Genomic DNA, 20,978 nt, shown 5'->3' with positions numbered 1-20,978 from the left:
TGGATGCAGTTCTCTATTGAACCAAGATGCTGCTGAACCAGAAATGCTGTGCCTTGCACATAACTGTGTGGGACACTGTATGTGTTGTGCTACAAAGGGTCTCACACAAACAAGCTGGGGCCAAAGCCCTAGGGAGGTGCCTTGCAGAGGGTGGTCCTTGGCATCCCTTGTGGAACTTTCAAACATGTGGCTCACGGGAACCACACATGGATCCTTAGAAACTATCATCCATGCACTGATTTGGAGCTTCAGAGTGCAGATCGTGAACAAAACCCGTTGGTGCTGCCCTCAAGCCAAGCTTACACCTGCTCAGAAATCTCACTGTCTAGACTCCACAGCAGGTTCTAGGCCACTCTGCAATATTTTATTGTATTTGCCCTTACTAGTTTATTAAAACTATTCCAAAACGGAAGGAAAAATATTGATACAGGTGATGAGCACAAACTATAGGACTGAGACAGGTGGCACTAGAGAATATTACTGCTCAAACGGCTCCTCTTTAGCAAGAATGTGACACTTTAACCAGGCAAAAAAACAGTGTAAGGCTGAACACTAAAAGGATTAATGCTGTCTAAAAGACCCCTAAAGATTATGCCTAAAAATGAAACATAATTTGGGATTTCATAATTTTTTTCCTATCTCTGGAAATAGTGATCCCTTCCTCCTATATAAAAAGTTTAATTACTGATTTGTAAACTCCTTCTGGTTCTGCCACCAATGTGCTGTGAAACCTTGGGCAGAGTGCTAGACCTTTCTGTGACTTACTGCTTCACCTTTCTCTGTCTCTCCTTCTCCCTCTGTCACTCTACCTTCCAAATAAATAAAGTAAATCTTCAAAGAAAAAGACTCTCAAGATGAGAGCACCCTGGATTACCCAAACAGTATCCGAATCCAATGCTGTTCAGTGAGCTTGAAGAGAAAGCCAGAGGGAGATGTGACACAGATAACAGAGAAGACAAAAAGGGACAAAGAAGACCAGGCATTATGAAGGCAAAGACAAGCGTTGGAAAGGTGTGACCATAAACCAGAAAAGCAAAGGAGAAGCCTATATGGGCACGAAGCAGAGATCGGAAGGAGTGCAGCCACCAGCAACAGACACCAAGGAATGCTAGCAGCTGCCAGAAACTGCCAAAGGAAAGGCAAGGATTCCTCCCAGAGCCTCAAAAGTGAACATATCTTCCCTCTTGCTGGCACCCTGATTTTAAGACTTCTGCCCTCCAGAAGTATGGCTTGAATCCATAGAAAGCCCTGTACAGCAATGCTAAAACCAATGCACACGTGGACCACATATTATTGATGGCAGTGGCTTCCCAGACTTGACCGCTTCCGACCCTTTCACAGCCCTGGGGGAATAGAAAGGTGTTTCATGCAACTTTCAGATCAGTACAATAAAGAGTAAACAGGTGGCACAGGGGAGGCTACAGGGGGATCGGGGCAGCCACTTCCCATCAGCCTCAAGCAGGAGACCAGGTCACTTGGCTGAGCTCAAGGGCTTCAGGAATCACAAGATGAGGAACGTACTGTGCTCTGTGAGGTTGAATCAGACAGATAGATTGGCAGGGGCTATTTCAACAACAGAGAGAATGGGGGCCTGCACAGAAGGGAGGCTGGGAGCATGGAAAGGAGAGGAGAAGTGCCAGAAAAACAACAGCTGTTGTGTGCTGAACCCCGACTCTGGGCCAGGCTTAGCACCAGGCATGGACAGACTTTCCCAGTCCAGTATGTGTGATCCTCATTCCCAGGTCCAAGTGCAACTCTGGAGATTGAGGAGGCTGCCTGAGGTCAGCCAGCTGGAGTAGCCTTTGACCTGGCCCCTGACCTGGGCACTGGCTTGTGCACTAAGATATGGCTATGCAGCTCTACTGTAAGCTGCTGCTGGGGGCAAGATACGCAGTTCAGTCAAGAGATAACCAAAAGTGCCATGCAAGTGAGGACGAAAAAATGGTGAGGTTTTCTCTCTCTTTTTTTTTCGAACAATACTCAGAAAAATTGAAATTTACTTGTAATTCCACTCCCAGAGATAACTGCTGTCAACAGTCTGACATAGACATGCTTCCCAGGTCTTTTATCCATGAATGTGTACATGTGTGTATGCATAGTGGTATATCTGTGTGGTTTAGGTGTGCATTTGTGCATTCTCTTTAATTAAAATGGGACAATCCTGTACACCCTACGAGGAAGTCTACTGTATATGAATTTGTGTTATTACTCTCTTTCTTCCTCTTTCTTTTTTTCTTTCTCTTTCTTCTTTCTCTCTCTCTATTTCTCTCCTTCCTTCCTTCCTTCCTTTTTCTCTTCCTCCCTCCCTCCCTCCCTTCCTTCTTTTCTCCCTTCCTCCCTTCCTCCCTTCCTCCCTTCCTCCCTTCCTCCCTTCCTCCCTTTCTCTCTCTCTCTTTCCCTTCCTTCCTTCCTTCCTTCCTTCCTTCCTTCCTTCCTTCCTTCCTTCCTTCCTTCCTTCCTTCCTTCCTTCCTTCCTTTCTTTCTTTCTTTCTTTCTTTCTTTCTTTCTTTCTTTCTTTCTTTCTTTCTTTCTTTCTTTCTTTCTTTCTTTCTTTCTTTCTTTCTTTCTTTCTTTCAAAAGCAAAACAACAGAGAGAGAGGCATCTTCCACCTGCTGGTTCACTTCCCACATGGCTGCAACAGCCAGGGCTATGTAAGGCTGGTACCAAGAACTAGGAATTTCATCAAGGTCTCCTGTATAGGTGGCAGGGGCCCAAGAACTTGGGCCATCTTCTCCTGCCTTCTGATATGAATTAGCAGGGAGCTGCATTAGAAGCAGAGTAGCTGGGACTCAAACAAGTAAGCTGATATAGGATGCTGGGGTCACAAGCGGTGGCTTAACCTGCTGCACCACATTGCTGGCCCCAACATTAAATTCTGATAGCCTGTCCTCTGCACAAATGTGACTGACAGGAAAGTGGTAGGATATGGAAGAAAGCCCGAACTGAGGGGAAAAGCATTTTATCACTGGCACAGTTTAGAAATGCCAGAGCACTGTGATCATACAACCACACCATGCTACGTTCAGCTTATTGTTATTGACTAATCTTCCAGAGACAATTCTCATGTTGTCCACCGAGGACTGCATCCAGTGCCTAACTTTAATAAAGTATTTATTTATTTGAGAGGCACAGAGACAGAAAGAGAGATCCCATCAGCTTCACTCCACAAACACCTGCAATGACCAGGCCTGGAAGAGTCTAAAACCAGAAGCCAGGAGCTCAATCTAGATACCCCAAATAGGTGGCAAGAAACCAACTCCTTCAGCCATCACTGCTGCCTCCCAGGGTCTGCATTACCAGGAAGATGGAGTCAGGAGCCAGAGCCGGGTACTGAATCTATGTATTCCAGTGTGGGACATGATGATAATAACGTGTGTCTTAACAGCCAGGCCAGATGCCTGCTTCAATTGCCTCCTTTTTGACAAATTATTGTTCCAAAGAAAATGGAGGGAGGGCTGGAGGTGGCTCTAGTTACAGGGGTAGCTCTATGGATAGAGGATGGCTTATCAGCTACATGACACAACAGAAGGTACATACCATACTCTCCTTAAACAAACTAAGAAATCTGCCCCCCCTACTCCCTCCTCAGAGAGATCTTGAAAAAACAGACATGAAAATACCCACTACATTCCTTGTGCTTTTTTTTAAAAAAAATATTTATTTGAAAGGCAGAGTTAGAGAGAGAGAGAGAGAGAGAGAGAGAGAGATCGATCTTCCCTCTTCTGGTCTACTTCCCAAATGTCTGCAACAGCCAGGGTGGGGCCAGGCCAAAACCATGAGTGTTGAGCTTCATCTGAGTCTCCCATGTGAATGCAGGAGTCCAAGCACTTGGGCTATCTTCTGCTGCTTTCTCAGGTGCACTAGCACGGAGCTGGATCATAAGTGGGGCAGCTGGAACTCAAACCAGCACCCACATGGGATGCCGCACCACAGATGGCAGCCTAACCCTCCCTCTGTGCCATATTGCTACCCTCACTTTGCATTCTCAAGAGGAAAGCACCAGAGTAGATAAATGCAAAGGATGTTAAAGTCATAGCCCATCTTCCCAGGAGGAGACAACTGCACCACAGTCAGATGGTTCCCCTCTCAACCCACTGCCGAGCATGAGACAGATGACTTGACTTTCTTCCCCCCATTTTTTAAAAAACATATCAAACACAAAACTTCTTGAGATGAGTTATTGGGAAATTGAATAAACTGCTCTAAAAACAATCAAGCTGTCCTCAAAGACACTACTGGAGTTCAACTTCTAGCAACTACAATGGTATAATTTTCCTGTTGGCCATCCTCTTGAAATAATAATTGAACTGGCAAGTCCATTGCTCATAAACACTTTCATCATCTTTGGCTTGACGAAGGCTAGCTACTGAGCCACAGATAAATGTTTCTTCAAGATAGTAAATCATGAGCCATATGTTAGAAATTACCCTTCCGCCCGACAAGGGGACTCTACCCCCCTTTGTCCTTTCCAAAACAGTGGAAGGGATTTTTGGCAGCCAGACTCCCATTAGAATCCTAGAGAATAACACTGCTAATCCCCAACATGACACTTTGAAGCCTTCAGAGTTATATTTCACAACAGGATTTTCACAGTGTCTGTAGAGACCATGTTTATAAAAACAGATTCTAAACAAGGGAAAAAAAGGTAACTGGAAACTGAGCTTCAGCCACCTCAGGTATGAAGAAAGTTCTTGGTACTGGGTATGAATGTGCCTGAGACACAGCTATCTTCACGAGGGACACCAAAATGTTGTGAGACAAAGCCCAGACTCTGCAGCCCCAGGGCCCTGATCCTTTCTATCTGTGTGACCTTGAGCAATAACTTAAACTCTGTGCGTCTCAGCTTCAGTATCTGTTAAATGCAGATGGTAATAACACTTGCTTCTTGGGTTCACTGAAATTGCATTTGTGAATACAAAGGCTTCCGAATTTTTTAATCCCAATTCTTAATATCTATAATAGATCTACTAACCATAGCAAACATAGGTCTGCTACCATAGCAAACAACTTGAATGACAAGTTGAGTCAAGGCCAGCCCTGGAAGTAGAGTATTCATTTTCACTCGTATTCCATTGGCCAGAATTTCGACCACAAATACAAAGGTGTCTGGGAAATGCAGTGCCCAGCTATGTACACAGGAAGATGAATGAATCAAAACCCTGGTGAACAACATCAGTCAATACATGGGGTTAGGGGTCGGCACTATGATGTAGCGGGTAAAGCCACTGCCTGCAGTGCCAACATCCCTTATGGGCACTGGTTAAAGACTGGCTGCTCCACTTTCGATCCAGCTCTCTGCTATGGCCTGGGAAAGCAGTGGAAGCTGGCCCAAGTCCTTGGGCATCCGCATCTGCATTGGAGACCCAGGGGAAGCTCCAGGCTCCTGGCTTTGGATCAGCACAGCTCCAGCCATTGCGGCCATTTGGGGAGTGAGCCAGTGGATGGAAGACCTCTCTCTCTCTGCATCTGCCTTTTCATAACTCTGCCTTTTAAATAAATAAATAAATCTTTAAAAAAACACATGGGGTTAACAGAAATGAGCATTCCTTGAAATAATCCACTTAAACTACACATGGCAAACTCCTGATACTCTGTTCCATTCCACACCATGCCATTCTCGTCTAAATCACTTAAAGCATACTAGTCATGATCCAATCAGTCTATTTAAACAATGTGCTAATATCTTTCAACTCACCATTTTCTCATCGAGTATTAGATGCTGTTAATGGCAATGGTGGTGGCAGTGGCAGTAAGCACTTGGTTTCTCAAGCTGGAAATTGAGTAGGGGAGACACAGAGCAGACCAATGGCTTTGAAATTTAATTGGAGGCTTCATCATTATGTCTCAGTCATAAACAGGATGTCGTGGGAGTGAGCAATAATCAAAGATGACTGCTCAATTTCCAGCTTGAGAAACCACGTGGACTAAACACCTAACCTTCGAGGTTACAGAGTGGGAGAAAGGCTACATGTATGCACATGACCCAGCACTGAGGCTAGCACACTAGGTTCATGGCTGCAGAGAGAACGCTGCCTCAGTGTTATTACACTTCCCCTGCAAAATCCTGACACAAACAGGTTGAATCATTGCTCTGGCCTCATTTTCTACTCTCTTCCATCTCACAGAAGCCAGGACTATTCTCCTTAGCTCCTTTCCCACATACATTGCCTACTGAACCCCTCAGGGAAAAAAAAAAAAAAGACCTACTATCTTTTTACTAACAAAAATATCTTTCCTCTATGTTCTACTGAAGTTCCTCCCACCAGGGCCACCCTCGCCCAGCCGTGAATCCAAAAGCATCCCTATCCTGGTGTCTAAAGCCCCAAGAGCCTCCTGGCTAAGGATGTGAATCTAGAAATTCCCCCAGGCAAAATTCATATCCCAGAGCCCAGCAATTATTTCCAATAACATTCTTTACATTAACACCATTAGTATTTTTGTCAGAGTTAACTTTGGGGTGCTTCATCCAAGGGGACTTGAGAGCTAATAGGGGGATGGCAGGGACTCCAGCGTCACACACAAGAAGAAAGCAGTCTGCCCTTGACCCCACTTGGGGCCCTTCTCTCTCTTCATAGGCAACCCTCTGACTTTCTCATAGTGGGTAGTCGTCTGTGTGGAGCAGCCCACACTCACAAATGAATGTATGTTCATTCTTTTTCTCTCCCCCTTAAATAAGTCCTGTTGTCATATGTGCACTATACTATGCCTCTGCTTTGAATTCTTATCTCTGTGAAGGTCAAGAACCTGGAACCAGATTAAGGTACCTGGGCTTGGCGCACTACTGTGGTGATCACGGAGCTAAGGTGGCAGACTTGAGAGGTACCTGGGCTCATCTGAATACCACTGGGAGCAGCTTTTATTTGTAAGCTGGTAGACATTTAACTGTGCACCAGGCATTATGCTGAGTGCCTTTCTCGTGTTACCTCACACCGCCCAGCAGGCCCCAGACAGGCCACCGAACTTGTGAGAGCTCCTGGCACTCATCTGGCTGCTTTATTCCTCCTCACCAGCTCGCCCCACCATCCAGCTGCCTGTTTTTCCCTTCTCTCCTCACCCGCTCCCCTTCTCTTCTGTCTCCCTCACATCTGACTCAATTCTCCTTATGAAACCTTTGTGGGATTCCTCCAGAATTACATTCAGCAAACCATCTCCTGTGTACCCATCATGTGGAATTCCCACTTCCTCTGTATTCCTTCTGTGCTGGCTACAGTCTGGTCACATGGAAGTTTATTAGTTGGTTGCACTATATGAAACTGCTCATCTCCTTTTTTTTTTCTTATAAAACATAGATGGAGTCATATGGAGTCAGTACACTCTGCTGGGGAGAACTGTATGGAAACCAGGAGTGTGAGAAGTCAGCATCCACCAAGCCTTAATTTCCTTTTCCCTTCTAAGGAACTCAGGGCATAATTAGAGTAAAAGAAAACTTGAAGTGATATTAGGAATCTCATTAAAATGCATGTTTAGCAAAGTATCCATTCTAATATTCCATAATTCTCTACTCTCATAGTTCTCCCCAGCCACAGGTAGGGAAAGAGTGATGGAGACATTTGCTTCAAGGGGTGCAATAGGCCACACTCTCAACAAAATCCAGATTGTCAAGTGACTTCTTTTTAAAAAAAAAATACCACTCAGACAATACCTAACACACACACACAAACACATTTTACTATCAGCAAAGAATCAAAGGTTAAGAAAATGCTCTTATTCACAATAAATTAGCTCCCAAGGAATGATGCCTTCTTTGCAATGGTAGGAGCACCAAGTCTTACTATAATTCTAGAGAATTCCTCCTTGCTTCTGAAAGGCTGTCTTCTGGATCACTTTCAGAAGGGATGCTTCTTTAACATGCTTGGCCACATGAGGACAAATGCTTCCATTCACTCTGAGTCAACTGTCAAAACACAACTTCTTCCAGGGCCTGGACCACTATTCGCTTGGCCATCTTTTAATCTCACCCTTAGGTAGAATACCACAGGCCACTGGAGTGGAGTATGAAGTTCCAGTTTGCTGGAACATCCAAAGGCTGCAGTCACTTCCGCCTAAAAATCATTTGTATCCAAGAACATTCCCAGGTGAAAACTCCTTTGGCATTTTGAAACCAAGTTGCCTTATGCATAAATTGCAATGCATTTTAGCAGGGCATAAAAATGATTCACATTAAGGATGAAAACCAAATTTTTCTCAATTATTCAAAACATATTACACACCCTCAAAATTGCTGTAAAAGTAAATTAAAATTCTAAAATCCAATTATGATTTATTTCTGTATAAAGTCTCTGGAAAAATACTAATTGAGGGCTTCATATGCTTTTGTGCCTCAATCTTAGAGCAATAGATGGTTGAAAACCATAATAGAAAATCCTTAGCATATCTAAACAAAATCTATTTTGTTGCTTCTTTACTTATGAATGTATTAATTCCTAACTTCACTGAAATATAACTGACAAATAAAAATTGTATATATTTAAGTTATACAACATAATGCTTTGATATATCTATACATTACCACCATCAAGGAAATCCTATCACTTGAGACAACATAGATGAACCTACAGGACATGATGCTAAGTGAAATAAGCCAGACAAAGAATGACAAATAATTCATGATTTCACTTATATGCTGAACCAATAAAGTGAAATTCATTGAAACAGAGCGTAGAACAGTGGCTGCCAAAGGCTAGGGGTAGGAAGTGGGGAGAGGGGGATTTCCACCAAAGCATTACAACATTTAGTTATAAGATGAGCAAATTCTGGGAATCTTATTACTGCCTTGTAAATACAGTTGATAACAACATTTTGTATACTTGAGATTTGCTAAAGTGTTCTCACCACATGTGCACATGCACACACATAGACACATGGTGACTACATGAGGGAACAGGCAAATAAGTTAAGATAAGTTGGCCTTGTACCTGGGCTTGTATTTCCTGAAAGACAACATAGAAGAATCTCTGCTGAGCCTGAAACCTCTGCGGGAAACATTTCTGCAGATCACCAGCTTATCAGAGACTATCGAAAATGGGACCACACAGGACCTCCTTCTTTATCTGATTAAACTATCATTTAGTGCCTGAAAGATGGACAGTAGCCTGACAGTCTTCTGACATTAAAGCAACTCTGAGGGCTACTTGTGGAAGCTGGAAGAGACCAAATTCTTCTGGCCACTTTTGTAGCTCTTGAACTCTGGCTTAATGGGGGTACAATTGAGTCTTACCCTAATTAAGACAAAAAGAAGAATTATTTCTTACTTGAAAAGAACCTAATTATCAATTATCTATTGTACATTCTCAAGTTGTACATAACCTTATAACAATTTAATTAAAATCTGAATCAAAAATTTTTGACGTAATTTTTATTTGAGAAGCAGAGAGAGACAGTGAGACAGGCAGCTACGCAGGCAGGCAGGCAGGCAGAGATAGCCCTCACCTGCTAATTCACTCCCCAAATGTCCTTAAGAACTGTGGCTGGGCCAAGCAGAAGCTGAGAGAACTCAAGTCTCTCATGAGGGCAACAAGAAACCAACCATGTGAGCCATCACCTGCTACCCCCAAGGTCTACATTAGTAGGCAGCTGGAATTAGAGCCAGAGCCAGAATTCAAACCCAGGCACTCCAAAATGGAACTCTTTTAATGAGTGTCTTAACCACTTGGCCAAACATCTTCCCTCAACTTCCTTTTAAAGATTTATTTACTTATTTATTTGAAGGGCAGAGTTACAGAAAGGGAGATAGGGGGAGAAAAAGGGAGATAGGGAGGGAGAAAGAGAAAGAGAGAGAGAGAGAGAGAGAGAGATATCCTTCATCTGTTGGTTAACTCCCCAAATGGCCGCAATGGCCAGAGCTGGGCTCATCCAAAGCCAGGAGTCAGGAGCTTCTTCCAGGTCACCCACGTGGGTGCAGGGGCCCAAGCACTTGGGCCATCATCTATTGCTTTCCCAGGTGATAGCAGAGAGCCGGATCAGAAATAGAGCAGCCAGACTTTGAACTGGCGCCCATTTGGGATGCTGGCACTGCAGGCAGAGGCTTTACCTGCTACACCACGGAACAGCCCCCAAATTTTTTAAAGACTTAATAAAGTACCAAGTGGAATGTTCTAGATATTATAAAAAAGCATATTCTCTTATCTATATTGTATTTATGACAGATCAGGGATTGAGTATGTCCTAAGCCATCACAATTATTTCATGCCTATTCTCCAGGGGAAAAAGCATATTAAAAATAGAAAATAGTCTAGTTGAAACCTTGGGAATAGGAATTACAATAATTATTTATGATGGTTATAGTGAGGAATCCTCTGAGCAAAGAAGGAAAGTATTTAGAAAATGCTAACTAAATGTTATCTCAAAATAAACTTAGGGGCAGGTGTATGACCCAGCAGGTTAATCCTTCACTTGGGATGCCTTCATCCCATTACAGAGAACCTGGGATCCAGTTCTGCCTTTGCTTGTGATTCAGTTTCCTACTGATATACCTGGGAGGCAGCAGATGATGGCCCAGGTGCTTGGGTTCCTGGCACCCATGTGGGAAACCCAGGCGGAGTTCCAGACTCAGGCTTTGGCCTAGATCAGTCCTGGTTGTTGCAGGCATTTGGGGAGTGAACCAGTAGATGTATCAAATAAGTAAATAAAACTTGAAAAATAAATTTATAAAATAATACAGAAAACAATCTTATGCAGAGGACCTAATGGAAGACAATTCTTGCAGCTTTGAGGAAGCACTCACAGAACTATCCTGAATATTTTAGGTCACTCTAATGTCCATGAGGACAAGGGCTGTGTGTCTGGTTCACCGCAGAACACCTCTATCTCCCAACATGGTTCCTGGCACAAAGTAAGCGCTCAAAAGACACATTTGCAAACTGGATTCCTGACTTAATTTTACTTTCGCTCTGCTACCTCTATATAAGATCTCATTTTTATTGATGCAAACATTTGTAATTGGTCTCTATGAAGTTTTTAATGTGACACATACATTTAATTAGATATATGTTTAGAAAACACTGAAAAATCCTCAATTACATCAATAAAACATAACATTGTCCCCAACAGAGCCACTCAGACTTAGCAAGAAGGGATTTTTCTTGAAGAAAGCTGGTGTGTGTGTGTGATTATGATGTCACAAAGCTGGATTCAAGCTGTCTTTGAATTCCCTTTCTTCAAAAGTATGAATATTGTCACATAAACTTTTTAACACTCCATAAAACTCTGCCCTCCCCTAACAGCTTGCCTCATGGTGAAGCCCCACTTCTTGGGAGGAAAAGCAGAGCCAGACCTTAATATTTGTCACCCAAGCATCAGCATCTCCTTCACTGAAGAAATTAGCAAGGAATGTGGTAACCAAGTTTCATCTGTCCTCGGATTTTATTTCTCAGGCCACAAACAAGCAAAGGCTTGGAGGTTGTGTCCCATAATTGTGTTTGACAACACTGAGAACTGCTATGCAAAGTTTCCTCATTAAGCCTGTGTGCAAATTTTTTTCCTAAAGTCTCGGGTGCTCTCTAGAAAGGGGAATATCTTTTTACAGTGAGGGTCACTGGAGTATACTGCATCCCAGTCAGAATCCCAATCATTCCAACATCTAATTACTGTCTGTGCAAACCCCTGCCCCCAGAATAAGACCCTCTATAACTCAGATGACCACCTAATGAACCACATCATTAGGGCCCATTATCGTTTATAATGTTGATTCTTGGTATTCAATGGTTGTGGTTAAAATAGACTATTTAAAGACCTTAAAATCACAACTGCAATGACGGCTGTGGTCATGGCCACTGAACTACCATCAGCTCATAAGGCCAGATGCAACAGACACCAGGAACAAAACTTACAGGCAGAGGGAACACCCAAGTCAAAAAACACATCCACCTGTGTTCCCAAAGCAGTCTTCTGAGCCGCACAGCCTATGGATATTTGGCAGACTTGGGATTTATAATATCTTGGTACCTTCAAGAGATAGTGTTACTCCAAGTTTATAACACCTTAGCACCCCAAGAGATGGCAGTACCCCACATTCCTTATCTAACTTTATTTAGCTCATTTCCTTTTACCTCTATTATTGTTAAATTTTACCTTGGATAAGGTTTAGAATTTTTAAGTCTCATTTGAAAAAAATCATATAATTATAGATATAATATACTGTATAAATGTTTATTTACTTATATGATATGATTTGCTGACTACCAAGAATACTTACAGCACATACATATGTGCAGACCTCATAATACACAACACGTAGACACCACACTAGGAACTCCTTTGGCGGTCCCAAAGGAGTTTCACTGGATATTACCACAGAAGACCTACCCCCCAATCAGTCCTCTTCCCCCATGGTGTCCAGGACTTCCAAAGATATCTCAACTAGATTTTCTCTTATTTTACTTATTTTCACCACTTCTAACCTGTTCACATTCTTGCCTGAGCTGTGACTTAAGGAGATGCTGAAATGCAATAATTTCTCCCCTGTGACAATAATTCCCTAAAATTATCAGAAAAACTGGATAGAAATAAGCAAAATAAATGTGACTTCCTGTAGGGAGGTAAGCATTTGGAATCTAAGAAACAGGAGATAGGAAGATGTTCCTTACTAACTATTCTCCCTGTTATAAGACACTTTAAGTGTTTGTTGTGGGCACCTGCATGATAATATATCTATTTCAGCTCAAGACTAAGGATTATTTTAATAACATTTTCAGCTGATTATGAAAGTAATAAATGGTTAGTTTTGAAAACAGAAAAAACATGGACTAGTTCAGGGAATAACATAACCACAATGCCTCTATTTACACATTATTACTATTGGCATTTTCACATCATTCCACTCAGCCTTTATTTATTTATTTTTCTAAATATTTATATTTATTTATTCATTTATCCAAATATTTATAGATCTATTTATATACACATAGTTGGTACACAAAGTTGGTATTCTTTATCTTTTAATGTTACATACTAAATAATTTCCCATTAACTATTCTTTAAAAGCATGATTATGTAATAGTATGGGAATATTCCATCTCATGTGCTTAAAGGAGCTTAAAAGGGGATAGCTTAAGTTGCAGCTTTGGATGCCTGCATCTCATATCAGAGTGAGAGGTTTGAGTCTCTACTGCTCCACCTTGGATTCAGCTTCCTGCTAACGTGCATCCTGGGAGGCAGCCTATGACAGCTCAAGCAATTGAGTTCCTGCCACCTACGACAGACCTGAATTGAGTTCCCAGCTCCGCTTTGGCCTGGCATAGTCCAGGCTGTTAAGAACATCTGGAGAGTGAACCAGAGGATGAAAGATCTCTATCACTGTGTCTCTTTCAAATAAAATGGAAAAAAAATTTTAAGGGGCTTAAAGAACATGATTACTTTCTATTACCATTTAGAAACATGAACACAGCGTTGAGAGAACTAAATTTTCTCAAGGAGAAAAATTCTCTTAAAAATAATTTTCATGGTGATAAATGCCTGGGTAACCAGCAAACAAAAGGATACCTTCTGATCTCTGTGCCGTAACAGTAGGGACCACATCTGCCTCACCCACCACAATCTCTTCTGGGACTAGAAGAGTCCCTGGCACGATTGATAATTTCAAGAGAGGCAAGAGCAGGTAGCTAGGCATCAGACTTGGGAGGTTATACTTAGAGAGCTGCACTTTGGGAGGCTGTGAACTGCTGCTAGATGAAATGGAGATCAGGAAGGGCGAGCACACATAATTATGTTTTACTGTTTCATAGATGGCATTTTTACTAAGTGCAAACTGCTTCCATTTTGTAGCATGCAAACTAGCTGGCAACACAGCAAAGTCAATTGTGGTAATGTGATACTCAAAATGCATGCAAGGTTTATCAGATCCAGACAATGTGGGAATAAACTGACGCATCTTCTAGCAGATTTTCCATTCAATCTCTGCTGGGACGTAAGCTTGGGCAGGGTAGAATTTCCATGATTCATCCTATCGAATCATAAAGATGTCACAGGGACTGCCACAAATGAACCATTAATTGTTGCCAGGAATATTAAGTTCATTCTCTCTGACTAAAGAGATAGCAATGCCAGAATTCATAGAGAGATTCTGAATAAATATTTTAAAATAAGTTTATGCCCTTTCATTTAGACAAAGCTGGTCCTAGCTTTGTTTCCAGTTAAGTTCTGCTTTAGTCAACAGGTCAGGAATTCAGGACACCTGCTTTGTTTTATCTATAGTTGTCTCAGATGATCATTTCAAAGCTCTGGTTTTCTGCAGTTTATCATCCTGCAGATTTAACAGCAAACACAGTGCCAAGATGCTATAAATCCCCAATGTTCAGAGCGCTAAACAAGAAGAAGCAACACGAAGAATGAGGGACAGGAGTTCTGCTCTCCACAAGATCTTTCCTCCCCTTGGGCTTTGTCCAGGTGTGGTAACTTTTCGGAAGTTAACTCAGTGGCAAAGGACAACTCCTTATCTCATTACAACCAAGCAAAGGACAGAGTCTAAGCTCTCCAGCCAGAAAAGAGGTGCCTGGCTAGTGGTGTGGGGTGCTGAACTGTTCTACCATCTGCCCATCTATTAGATAAAGCGAAGAGCTTCAGTGCTGAAAAGAGCAATGGGCTGTTTCTGTAAGAACCTTCTTTTCAACCAGGCTAAGGGGAGAGGGTAGGACAGGCAGACTGTAGGAAATTGTAGGAAGGCCACATCCTTAGGCACCTACCCTCTTAGGAACTCAGGTTCAGAATGAGGGTCCTGGTGAAGAAGCTGGGCCATTGAGTCCATTTTCATCCCTTCCACACCCCAATCACTTCCATAGTGTGGCCAGGCAGTCAACACACCCTTCCTATGCTTAAACCTGGCAAGGGTTCCCTTCTACACAATAGATAAATTCAAGCATCTTAAGGAAATGCCTGATTTTTTGCATTTTGTCATCCTGCCCACCCTCCTTTCACTCCCTTTCCTGTCCTCTCACTAGTTTCAGATCCCTCTGACATGAGCTCCTCTGGTCTCTTCCCTGTTTGGAATCTTTACTCCTGCTGTGCCTCCTATCTCTTTACTTTTCTACGTGGCCTAATTCCAATGTCTATTCAGGTCTGTAAGATGCTCTGTTTGACCTTCCAGACTAAATTATGTATACTACCTTTCTGCCTGGTCACACTCCTTATTCTGGAAATTTCCTTTGAGGTGTCTACCTTGCCTTTCAGGCCATAAGTTCCACGAAGGCACGGGACCATTTCTGTCAATTCACCACTCTATTTCCAATGCCTAGCAGGGTGTGCAGCACATAGCTAGTACTCAGTAAATATGCCCTAAATAATTGAACAAATAAGTTGCCTTGCTCCTCTTTTAAAGGGACTTGGAAAGAAGACTGTTGGGTCTTGTCCCAAAGCCATTTCATAGGTAAGTAAAAGAAAGGTGTGTTCAGGCCTACCTTAGCTGCTAAGTCTCATCCAAGTGAATGGCATCAGTGAATTTGTGAATCATATTCCTCATTTTAACCTACAGATAAGCAATAGTTCCAGACTTCAAAGAATTCTCAAGCAAGTTGACCATGAAAAACACAATTCAAATTTTAACAAAGACATGGCATTCAGTCCTACAAGATAAGGAGCATTGTCTGGGGAACTAGGGTGTGCTTATTTCCCCTGGTATCTCGTAGGGAAATACATTCTTTAGACACAAACTATCCTTGAGCACAAAACTGAAGAGCAAGTTCGTGATCAACAGGCATTTCCCCTATCTCATCAATGGGACATATGTAAACACACACCATAGTAAACTGCCCTGCAAGTAAAAGTCCTGATCTTATTTCTTCCTCCTAATTAATTGACAATGGGCCTCTTTTCTGCAAGAGTGAACTACCTGGGGCCTGATAAATCAGATAGAGAAGAAGATAACTTGGCAAGGGATTCTAGTCAGTTGCTATGGAGATGTGCATTTGTGGTGTTTCCTTTAATAAAAATTATTATGCACAGGAAAAACAATTTATGAAACCTAATTGAAAAGAAGGGAACATGCCAAAAATTGCACATTTTCATATTTATAACTCATAACCTCTTCTGAACCCTAGAAAATGCACATATAATAGGACTAAACTATTTTTAGGGGATTTAATTACTGTCTAGTGGTATATTCTTGGGAGAATCTATATAGGTGTGCTTTTCTATTTTATGCTCTGAATTGAATAACACAGGTGTGGGCTTTTACGTTGTGCTTCAGTTACACTATCAGGCATTCCTTAGGAAATTCCAAGACTGAACACACAAATTAAATTAAGCTAAGTAAACTGTCAAAACCAAAAATCTCCATTAAATGCAGAAATCTTGGAAAAACCTCTGTGCCTTTTCAGTCAATGTTATTTTGTTTATGTCTCATCTTTCAGATTTGCATGTTATAAAAACTGTAACATCAACACCAAAATTATTGGACCAACTCTATTCAACTTGATATGCAATTAACATTTAATAGAGAACACCCTGTACCCACATCTAAGCATCTACAATATGAAAAGACACTTTAATCTTCACAGCAACCCTCCAAATTAGATGTCCTGCACTCTTACAGAAGTTGATACTGAGAAACTAAAAGCTTAATCCATACATTCTTTTTCTCTCTCTCTCTCTCTCTCTTTTTTTTTTTTTTTTTTTTTTTTGACAGGCAGAGTGCACAGTGAGAGAGAGAGACAGAGAGAAAGGTATTCCTTTTGCAGTTGGTTCACCCTCCAATGGCTGCCGCGGCTGGTGCGCTGCGGCCGGCGCACCGCACTGATCCGATGGCAGGAGCCAGGTGCTTCTCCTGGTCTCCCATGGGGTGCAGGGCCCAAGCACCTGGGCCATCCTCTACTGCACTCCCTGGCCACAGCAGAGAGCTGGCCTGGAAGAGGAGCAACCGGGACAGAATTCGGCACCCCGACCAGGACTAGAACCCGGTGTGCCGGCGCCACAAGGCGGAGGATTAGCCTAGTGAGCTGCGACGCAATCCATGCATTCTTAACAGGGGTGACGTCATCACCAAGGGGGCATCCAAGGAAGATGAGAAAATCAAAGAGTACAATGGTTGGAGGTCCCCCAGAGCTAAACACTAGCCCCTAAAATCTAATTCTTTAGTATTTAACTTCTTTCATTAAGGTAAATTTAATTGTTCTTCCTTAGGTAAGAGAATTATGTCACTAAACCTCTAGTAAGTGATGGAGTCATTCATCTAGTTAATAAGAATCAAAATATTTGAAGAATGTCTGTGGGCTAAGTTCTATGCAGTGTTCAGATGTATAGAAGTGGACACTAAGGCTCCCAAAGCTTATATCTCCCAGGGGGATTTGAATGTAAACTAAGAAATCACACAAGTAAAGCCACCATTGCAAATCATGAGGAGTGTTCTAATGGCAAAACAGGGTGCTGAGAGGTCAGAAATTGTCTCTTTTCAGAAGTGACTTTAGAGTGAGATCTGCAGGACAGGAAGACTCAAGTATGATAAAGATCAAGAGAGAGTGTTGAGCTTAGAGAGCCAAAATAAATAAATAAATAAACTGAGATGATTGAAAATCAAGGCATTTGCTGCTCCCTGATAAGTTCATTGGCTTAGTGGCCACAGACTCTGAACACCAGAGTCATATTAGCCATTGTGGTCTTAAGATAGCCATCTTAATATCAGAAAAAATAAACTTTAACACACAAAAACTGTTAAGAGAGACAAAGAGAGGCACTATATAATGATTAAGAGATCAATTCAACAGGAAGATGTAACTATTATACATGTATATGCACCTAATTACAGGGCACTGGTTTATTTTAAAGATATGTTAAGGGACTTAAAGGGAGACTAAGACTCCAATACAATAGTATTGGGAGACTTCAATACTCCACTCTTAGAAATAGATCAACTGGACAGAAAATCAACAAGGAAACAGCAGATTAATCAACACTATAGCCCAAATGGATCTAACAGATATCTACAGAACTTTTCATGCTACACTTAAAGAATTTACATTCTTCTCAGCAGTACATGGAACCTACTCTAGGACTGACCACATACTAGGCCATAAAGCAAGTCTCAGCAAATTCAAAAAATTGGAATCATATCATGCAGCTTCTCAGACCACAGTGGAATGAAGCTGGAAATTAGCAAAGCAGGAATCCCTAGAGTATATGCAAACACATGGAGACTGAACAACATGCTCCTGAATGAACACTGGGTCATAAGAGAAATCAAAAACTTTCTGGAAGTAAATGAGAATAACAACACAACATATCAACTTATGGGATACAGCAAAAGCAGTGTTAAGAGGAAAGTTTATAGCAATAGGTGCCTACATCAAGAAATTGGAAGCTTTCAGTGCATCTCAAGGATCTAGAAAAACTGCAGCAAACTAGACCCAAATCTAGTAGGAGAAGAGAAATAATTAAAATCAGAGAATAAATCAACAGGATTGAATCCAAAAAAATTACTAAAGATTTGCAAAACGAACAGCTGGTTTTTTGAAAAAATAAAAAAATTGACACCCCATTGGCCCAACTAACTAAAAAAAGAAAAGACCCAAATCAATAAAATCAGAAATGAAAAAGGGAATGAAACAACAGATACCACAGAAATAAAAAGAGTTATCAGAAATTACTACAAAGAGTTGTATGCCAGCAAACAGGGAAATCTATCAGAAATGGATAGATTCCTGGACACATGCAACCTACCTAAATTGAACCAGGAAGACATAGAAAACTTAAACAGACCCATAACTGAGATAGAAATTGAATCAGTAATAAAGTCTTTCCCAACAAAGAAAAGCCCAGGACCGGATGGATCCACTACTGAATTCTACCAGACATTTAAAGAAGAACTAACTAATTCTTCTCAAACTATTCAGAACAATTGAAAAAGAGGGAATCCTCCCAAATTATTTCTATGAAGCCAGCATCACCTTAATCCCTAAGCCTGAAAAAGATGCAGCATTGAAAGAAAATTACAGGCCAATATCCCTGATGAACATAGATGAAAAAATCCTCAATAAAATTCTGGCCAATAGAATGTAACAATACTTCAGGAAGATCATCCACCCAGACCAAGTGGGATTTATCCCTGGTATACAGGGATGGTTCAGTGTTCACAAATCAATCAATGTGATACACCACATTAACAAACTCCAGAAGAAAAACCTTATGATTATCTCAATAGATGCAGAGAAAGCATTCGATAAATACAACACCCTTTCATGATGAAAACTCTAAGCAAACTGGGTATGGAAGGAACATTCCTCAATACAATCAAAGCAATTTATGAAAAACCCACAGCCAGCATCCTATTGAATGGGGAAAAGTTGGAAGCATTTCCACTGATCTGGTACCAGACTGGGATGCCCACTCTCACCACTGCTATTCAATATTGTTCTCGAAGTTTTAGCCAGAGCCATTAGTCAAGAAACAGAAATTAAAGTTTGGGATAAAAATTGGGAAGGAAGAAGTCAAAATATCCCTCTTTGCAGATGATGTGATTCTTTATTTAGGGGATCCAAAGAACTCTACTAAGAGACTATTGGAACTCATAGAAGAGTTTGGCAAAGTAGCAGGATATAAAATCAATGCACAAAAATCAATAGCCCTTGTTTACACAGGCAATGCCATGGCTGAGAAATAACTTCTAAGATCAATCCCATTCACAATAGCCGCAAAAACAATCAAATACTTTAGAATAAACTTATCCAGGGACGTTAAAGATCTCTACAATGAGAATTACAAAATCTTACAGAAAGAAATAGAAGAGGATACCAAAAAATGGAAAAATCTGCCATGCTCATGGATTGGAAGAATCAATATCATCAAAATGTCCATTCTCCCAAAAGCAATTTATAGATTCAATGCGATACCAATCAAAATACCAGACATTCTTCTCAGATCCAGAAAAAATGATGCTGAAATTCATATGGAGACACAGGAGACCTCGAATAGCTAAAGCAAGCTTGTACAACAGAAACAAAGCTGGAGGCATCACAATTCCAGATTTCAGGGCATACTACAGGGTAGCTGTAATCAAAACAGCATGGTACTGGTACAGAAACAGATGGATAGACCAATGGAACAGAACAGAAATACCAGAAATCAATCCAAACATCTACAGCCAACTTATATTTGATCAAGGATCCAAAACCAATCCCTGGAGCAAGGACAGTCTATTCAATAAATGGTGCTGGGAAAACTGGATTTCCATGTGCGGAAGCAAGAAGCAAGACCCCTACCTTTCACCTTACACAAAAATCCACTCAACATGGATTAAAGACCTGAATCTACAACCCAACATCATCAAATTATTACAATGGAGAAACACTGCAAGATGTAGGAACAGGCAAAGACTTCTTGGAAAAGGCCCCGGAGGCACAGGCAGTCAAAGCCAAAATTAACATTTGGGATTGCATCAAATTGAGAAGTTTCTGTACTGCAAAAGAAACAGTCAGGAAAGTGAAGAGGCAACCAACAGAATGGGAAAAAATATTTGCAACTATGCAACAGATAAAGGGTTGATAACCAGAATCTACAAAGAGATCAAGAAACTCCACAACAACAAATCAAACAGCCCACTCAAGAGATGGGCCAAGGACCTCAATAGACATTTTTCAAAAGAGGAAATCCAAATGGCCAACAGACACATGAAAAAATGTTCAAGGTCATTAGTAATCAGGGAAATGCAAATCAAAACCACAATGAGGTTTCACCTCACCCCGGTTAGAATGGCTCACATACAGAAATCTACCAACAACAGATGCTGGAGAGGATGTGGGGAAAAAGGGACACTAACCCACTGTTGGTGGGAATGCAAACTGGTCAAGCCACTATGGAAGTCAGTCTGGAGATTCCTCAGAAACCTGAAGATAACCCTACCGTTCGACCCAGCCATCCCACTCCTTGGAATTTACCAAAAGGAGTTTAAATTGGCAAACAAAAAAGCAGTCTGCACCCTAATGTTTATTGCAGCACAATTCACAATAGCCAAGACCTGGAACCAACCTAAATGCCCATCAACGGTAGACTGGATAAA

General features: G+C 41.5%; 1 protein-coding gene across 26 annotated transcripts in view; it reads right to left on the bottom strand.

Moving 5' to 3' along the window:
• ERC2 (ELKS/RAB6-interacting/CAST family member 2) overlaps positions 1–20,978 on the bottom strand; it is a 1,007,328-nt gene that overhangs the window by 701,412 nt on the left and 284,938 nt on the right. The window lies entirely within an intron of this gene.

The sequence above is a fragment of the Oryctolagus cuniculus genome, chromosome 10, assembly GCF_964237555.1.
Source record: "Oryctolagus cuniculus chromosome 10, mOryCun1.1, whole genome shotgun sequence".
In the NCBI taxonomy this organism is placed as follows: Eukaryota; Metazoa; Chordata; class Mammalia; order Lagomorpha; family Leporidae; genus Oryctolagus; species Oryctolagus cuniculus.
Note: the sequence above shows the minus strand (reverse complement) of the source record. Positions and strands in the feature narration are given on the sequence as shown.